Source organism: Medicago sativa, chromosome 5 (genome assembly GCF_051527215.1).
Source record: "Medicago sativa cultivar Bolivia chromosome 5, Bolivia_mono, whole genome shotgun sequence".
In the NCBI taxonomy this organism is placed as follows: Eukaryota; Viridiplantae; Streptophyta; class Magnoliopsida; order Fabales; family Fabaceae; genus Medicago; species Medicago sativa.
Window position 1 is genome coordinate 9932193 of NC_140753.1, and position 8031 is coordinate 9940223.

The following is an 8031-nucleotide window of genomic DNA, read 5'->3' on the forward strand; positions in this document are numbered from 1 at the left end:
ATGACCCAATTTTTATTTATTTTAAATTATAGGGGGGCGGGCGGGTGGGTAGGTTTGATATTTTTTAGTCTCACATGTATCGCCTTTATATTTGTGGGTAAGTTCAAGCGTCATTCACGGATATCATATGGAATAAAGTGGCGACCTTCAAAGTGTCTCTTTTAGTATGGAGATTGTTGAATTAAAGGCTTTCAACTAAATATAATTTGACTCATTGTGAAGTTCTTCAACCAAGATCGTTGTTATGCTTGGGTGATTGTGGGATGGTGGAATCTGGTGAATCATTTCTTCTTGGATTACGATTTTTCGGGGAAGTAGTTTGGTCCTTCATTTTGAAATGGTTAGTGATATTTAGCGCGCTTCCATCAGATATTAGTTTGCATGCTTCTCAGTTGGATGGTGTCCATCTTTTTTGAAAGATATTTGCATTTGTCTTCAACTAATTTGGAAGGAGCATAACCTTCAGGTTTTTCACAATAAAAGAGTCATCTAACACTTAGATGGTTGATAGGGTGAAACTCCATTCTTAGTAGTGGCTTAAGGTGTACAAGCCTAATTTTTTTCTTCTTCTTTCGATTTCCATGCTTAGTGGACATATCTATATGCTTGTTTAGAATATTCCACCTTGTGATGCAGTTATTTGACTATTGTTGTTTTTCTTTTTGTTCTCTGTTTTCTTGACACTTTATATCGATTCCTTATTAGACACGTCTTATGCTTAACTTCAACTTCTTTTTTTATTTATGTATTGTTTTTGGCTTCTAAAAAAACATATACACACAAATGGTATGTCCACATTATCATCAGCACTGCCAATTTTTAGAAAAAAAACTAGTAGAGCATGGAAAAATTGTATTCCACATGTTTGCGGTGTAACTCCCACCTCCAATTTATCTCTTTTGGATAGGGTACATATTTTTTTTGTTGAAGGATTTTGGACAGGGTACATAAACGTAACTTTCGCATGAATGCGATGGTGGTAGCTTGTGTTACATGTATGATACTCTCTCCGTCCCGCACTAGATGACCCATTTGAAAATGTGCAATTTTGACCTAACTTACTTTGACCGTATTTTTCTACTAATATACAAAGATAAATAATATTATAAGATCTCGTTAGATTCGTCTCAATGAGTATTTTCAAAATATCAAAATTTCATAATTTTTTCTAATATATTATTCAAGATATTTAAGCTCAAAGTTATGCATTGACATGCGTAATAAGGTCAACTGTGTCAAGTATTATGGGACGGAGGGAGTACAGAAAAGGAAAAACTGACAGGTCTACCCTACGTGTTCATCTTTTTTTTTTTTGTCGTAATAGAGAAATTAACCTTGCCATTTTCAGGTTCCTTTCAAGCTTTTTGAGTGAAAATTTTTACCTTTATTTTGTAGGTATATATTTGATTTTTTTTTATTTTTAATTTTTATCTTTTTGTATATAGTTCTGATGACCTTGCAATGCAATGATTATCTGATTGTACAATTCGATCCAATTAATTTAACAAATTGAACATATTCACTCTTAAACTCCACTTATGTATGAAATACATTTAAATATAGTGAACCACCAAAACCCTCCTACAGACTTAATGACCTCCAGAAGGGTCCGACCCCATGTTGGCATCACTTCGCCTTGTCCAAAGACTCGTGCTTGGGGGCTGTGAACTGTCATAATATTCCTAAAGACTTAGAATCCCTCCAGAAAGGCTCTGAGACCTCCAGGAAGGCTCTAAGACCTCTAGAAGGGCTCAAGCGTCCTCCAGAAGGGCTCCTGAGACTCTGGTGCGCTCGCCTTAAGGCACCGCCCTTTTAAGCTTCTAGAAACCTCTAGAAACCGCCTAAAATACACAAATACCCCTGTTGCTTGGAAACCAAGCAACCGAAACTCAAGCCCATAACAGGCTATAAATACTACTCTTGAGAGCATTCTTAAGGCATCTAATCATCAGTTTAAACCCTAGTATACGATTCTTAACCCTATAATCCCTTACCGTACTTTTGCAAGTACATATAGTAATTGGATTTAAAGCAGTAAAGCACTGAAACTGCATGCCACCAATTTCCGGTCACAACATATCATTTCCAATTAATGTAGAGGTTTTGGTTGAAATTAAACAATGGAATCAATACATAGTGATTCGTAAAAAAAATTGACATGTAGCTTATTTAGGGAGATTTTGGAAGTAAATGATTTTTTTTGGTCCATGATCCACGATGACGGCTAATAGAATTTAGACATGCATATACATGTAACAAATATATTGTTGCAACAAAATATATAGTTTTTTTTTTCTAACAAAATAATAGACATATAGTTGCATTTTGTCAAAAAAAAAATAAAATAGACATATAGTTGCAAATAAAATATTGTAAAAACAAAGGACAAACCATTTTCAAGGAAATTGGCATACGTGTAGTTCACTTAATCATTATTTTAATATTGTTAATAAGTGGGATTTGGTTTGGATTTGTTTATTTATGAAAACTAAATCTATTCACACCACATTTGTTTCTTTGTTTTGATATCATATTGGTAATGACTAGCAAAGAATAATCTTAGTGGGATGTGAGTAAGTAATTGAATACAAATAAATGAGTGAATGTGTGGTTCCTACACATAAATTAAGCTGCCAAAATTGTTCTCTTTAAAATGACCATTTTACTTTCGACAACAGTTAGTTGTCGTTCCAACTGTAGTTTAGTGTTGTTCATATCATTCAGTTGTTTGAAAAATTGAAAAGAATATTTAAAACTAAAATTTTTCAAACTAGATTCTTTGGATTAAATTTTGTCACAATTTGGTGTGAATATTTTTGGTAGATATTTTAGAGTTGTTTTGTGTAGAATCTGAGCAAAATCTTATAAAGATTTCTATCTAGTGGGACTAGTGTTTTTTCAATAAGGACCCGTTCAACTTAATTCAATCACCTTACAATTAAGTCCAGTTTGATGGCTTGCTGAAGAAAAAAATTCCAGTCAGATTATGTCAAAAAAAAGCTATGTTTTTTTTTTTGACAAATGTGCTATGCTATGTTGGCTTTTGCTTATATATATATATATATATATATATATATATATATATATATATATATATATATATATATATATATATATATGGGTTTGCTAGAACACACCCACTAGTTTTTATGTGGGAGTGTTTTAGCAAAGCTACACCTTAGGGTGTAATTAACCACTTTTTAGTTATTTACTTGCTAAAACACTCCCACATAAAAACTAGTGGGTGTGTTCTAGCAAACCCCATATATATATATATATATATATATATATATATATATATATATATATATATATATATATATATATACTGAGTGAGTTAACATCTTGGTCTCTCACAAAAAACACAAAACTTGGATTAGTATGAGAAAACAAGGGGCTCGATGGTATAGGTGGGCCATGACCCAATTTTTATTTATTTTAAATTATAGGGGGGCGGGCGGGTGGGTAGGTTTGATATTTTTTAGTCTCACATGTATCGCCTTTACATTTGTGGGTAACTTCAAGCGTCATTCACGGATATCATATGGAATAAAGTGGCGACCTTCAAAGTGTCTCTTTTAGTATGGAGATTGTTGAATTAAAGGCTTTCAACTAAATATAATTTGACTCATTGTGAAGTTCTTCAACCAAGATCGTTGTTATGCTTGGGTGATTGTGGGATGGTGGAATCTGGTGAATCATTTCTTCTTGGATTACGATTTTTCGGGGAAGTAGTTTGGTCCTTCATTTTGAAATGGTTAGTGATATTTAGCGCGCTTCCATCAGATATTAGTTTGCATGCTTCTCAGTTGGATGGTGTCCATCTTTTTTGAAAGATATTTGCATTTGTCTTCAACTAATTTGGAAGGAGCATAACCTTCAGGTTTTTCACAATAAAAGAGTCATCTAACACTTAGATGGTTGATAGGGTGAAACTCCATTCTTAGTAGTGGCTTAAGGTGTACAAGCCTAATTTTTTTCTTCTTCTTTCGATTTCCATGCTTAGTGGACATATCTATATGCTTGTTTAGAATATTCCACCTTGTGATGCAGTTATTTGACTATTGTTGTTTTTCTTTTTGTTCTCTGTTTTCTTGACACTTTATATCGATTCCTTATTAGACACGTCTTATGCTTAACTTCAACTTCTTTTTTTATTTATGTATTGTTTTTGGCTTCTAAAAAAACATATACACACAAATGGTATGTCCACATTATCATCAGCACTGCCAATTTTTAGAAAAAAAAACTAGTAGAGCATGGAAAAATTGTATTCCACATGTTTGCGGTGTAACTCCCACCTCCAATTTATCGCTTTTGGATAGGGTACATATTTTTTTTTGAAGGATTTTGGACAGGGTACATAAACGTAACTTTCGCATGAATGCGATGGTGGTAGCTTGTGTTACATGTATGATACTCTCTCCGTCCCGCAATAGATGACCCATTTGAAAATGTGCAATTTTGACCTAACTTACTTTGACCGTATTTTTCTACTAATATACAAAGATAAATAATATTATAAGATGTCGTAGATTCGTCTCGATGAGTATTTTCAAAATATCAAAATTTCATAATTTTTTCTAATATATTATTCAAGATATTTAAGCTCAAAGTTATGCATTGACATGTGTAATAAGGTCAACTGTGTCAAGTATTATGGGACGGAGGGAGTACAGAAAAGGAAAAACTGACAGGTCTACCCTACGTGTTCATCTTTTTTTTTTTTGTCGTAATAGAGAAATTAACCTTGCCATTTTCAGGTTCCTTTCAAGCTTTTTGAGTGAAAATTTTTACCTTTATTTTGTAGGTATATATTTGATTTTTTTTTATTTTTAATTTTTATCTTTTTGTATATAGTTCTGATGACCTTGCAATGCAATGATTATCTGATTGTACAATTCGATCCAATTAATTTAACAAATTGAACATATTCACTCTTAAACTCCACTTATGTATGAAATACATTTAAATATAGTGAACCACCAAAACCCTCCTACAGACTTAATGACATCCAGAAGGGTCCGACCCCATGTTGGCATCACTTCGCCTTGTCCAAAGACTCGTGCTTGGGGGCTGTGAACTGTCATAATATTCCTAAAGACTTAGAATCCCTCCAGAAAGGCTCTGAGACCTATGATAAGTGTTTAAAAGTGATATATTTCATATAGGAGTTTAGGCATTTTAGTGACTTGTTTTGCAAGATTCTCCATGGAAAACTCCAAATATTATGCAAATATGTCATATATGCTTTTGAGCTTTATTCTACCCAATGTATGCAGGAAATGACAAGCAAGGTACAAGAAAGAAGAATTTGAACCAAAGGTAGGACGCTTTCGCGTCCTATGGACGCTTAAGCGTCCACAATGTCGTATGCAACTCATTGCACGCTTTCAGGACGCTTTCAGGACGCTTTTCATGATTCAAGTAGGACGCTTTCGCGTCCTCATCACGCGAAAGCGTGCAAGCTCCAGAGGCAAACCGTCTTAGGACGCTTTCTGCACGCCATTAGCACGCGAAAGCGTGCTCATCTACTTATGCCAGAAGATATTTTCACTGCATACGTGGCAGCTTGCTATTGGTCACTGGGAGATTTTTGTGAAGGACGCTTAAGCGTCCTGAGGACGCGAAAGCGTCCAACACGAGTGCAGCCCCATTTAAATAGATTTTTTACCTCTCTTTTGGATGCACTATTCCATTGAAACATTTTATACATTTCTAGAGAGAGGTTAGAGCTATTTCATAGAGAGAAACACAAAGCAAGTGATTAAGGAGTAGATTCAACCCTAGATTCATTGAGACATCAAGGATCTTGGCATGGAATCTTCATCTTTCCTTCCTTCCTTGCATTAGTTTACATGTCTATATGTAACTATCACCTTCTATGTAGTATTGAGGTAACAATCAAGCTATTATGTAATCTTTTGATCTTTTAATATATAAGGTTCTAGCTTAATGATTCAATATTGTTGTTATTCTTGCTTTTAATGCTTTCAAAGAGATTCAAGATGATTTGGACACAAACCCTTGAATCTAGAACTAGAATAACAATCTATCTTATGTTATATCACTCTTGACAAGTTTGTAAACCTTTGATAATTACTTTTAATCAAGCTTTTAATGCTTTCGGATACTTAATCAGGCTGGACACGGTCGATTAAGTCATCCGATCGACTTTGTTATCGTTTAAGGAATTTGGACACGAATGTTTAAACGCTAACTTGGAAATAACGATGTCGCTTTGGACACGAAGGATATTGTAGAAATGATTGTAATAATATTGGTTATAAAGCTAGAGTCTGTTAATCGATCGAGAGATTGCTGCTGTTATGCTTGCTCGTTATCTTATACCGCAAGCGAAATAGTTCGATCCCCTCTCGTTTTTACTTTAGTGTAAAATATGGATATAGTGTTACAAACAAACAAATTATATCCAAACCCTTAATGTGAACGATTGTGTAAATGCTTATGATTAAACGTAACTCCCTGTGGAAACGATCCTATATATACTCACGTGTACATAGTTATATGACATGTAGGAAAAATACTACATCAAAATGGCGCCGTTGCCGGGGAGTAGCGGATAATTTCATAAGTATCGAAACAATTTTGTCATGTTAAGCAATTTTGCACAAACTGATTCTTGTATATTTGTTGTACATATTTACACCTATACTTTCTTTTATGTTACTAACCACTTGGTCAAGCCGATGTGTCCAATCAAGTATTCAAAGGAATCTTAGAAAAGAAGGTCGTGTTGGCATCACGAATAGATTGGTCAGTAAAGCTTGATGAGGCATGTGAAATCCGTGCCACTTGTCGGTTGAACTAGAGCACGAAGCGTTTTGTGCGCACAAAGCGTTTTGATTTCTTAATTTTGACCAAGGGTATGTGGGCAAATAGAGGAAGGTTCAAATGCAAGAATGCGGAGAAATGCGCGACAAGCGTTGAATCTTCTAAAGTGTACAAGGAGAAGGTGAGCGCTATCATGGCAAGCGGATTGTGAAACAAAACTTTGAGCTAGGACAAATGGTGTTATTTTGTAACTCAAGATTTCGGTTAATCCTGGGAAAGTTCAAGTCTAGGTGGTCTAATCCGTTTACAATCAAAGAAAAAAGGCCTTATGGAACGGTAGTGTAGAAGTTCCAATGACAAAGTCCGACTGGACGGGGAATGGGTAAAGATTGAAGCCCTACTTCGGTGGTGAAATTGATCGGAATTTGTCGACGATTTCACTAATCGAACCGTGATTTCTTCAAAGATAAAGGCGTCGAGCTCATGACGTAAAACAAGCGCTTGCTGGGAGGCACACCCAGTTTTATAAGTATTTTTATGTAATGCATTTAGTTTTAGTCATTTAGCAATCAAAGCAAGAATGGTAAAAAGCAAAATTTTGAGCATACTTGGGAGGACGCTTTCGCGACAGGAGGTCGCTTAAGCGTCCTACGCGTTGGTTTGAAAAAAAAAACATAACGTTTTCCAAGGGGATTAACTCCCCTTAACCACACACACTCACCCACTTCCCTCTCATTTTCGGTTACACAACACAAAAACAAACTTCTCACTTTTCTCTCTTCACAAACACAAACCTAATTTCATTTTGTCAAATCCAAGTCACTCACTCAAAGATTTGTGCATTCATTCTCTTTCATTTGAATCTCCTTTCAAAGATTTGACAGGTTTGTTGCTCCTTCCCATTTTCTTGCTCTTAATTAGAAAACACATACATGCTTCATGCATTTGTAGAAAGGCTAGGGTAAGGCTAGATTTTTATGATTAGAGACTGTGTACTAGGAATCTAGTGGTGAAAAGAATCAGTTTTGAATCAAATTGCCATGAACATTCAATTTTTGGAATGGTGACCCATTTTGAATCTTTTGAAAAAAAATTTAGGGTTTGAATGGTTCATGTGCAAATTTCTTGATCACTAGTGAGTTTTAGAGACTTAGGAAGTTTAATGTTGTCAAAAATATGCTGGATTGGTGTTGTGTTGGAATTTTGGGATGAAATTATGCAGGTGCAGATGGAGGA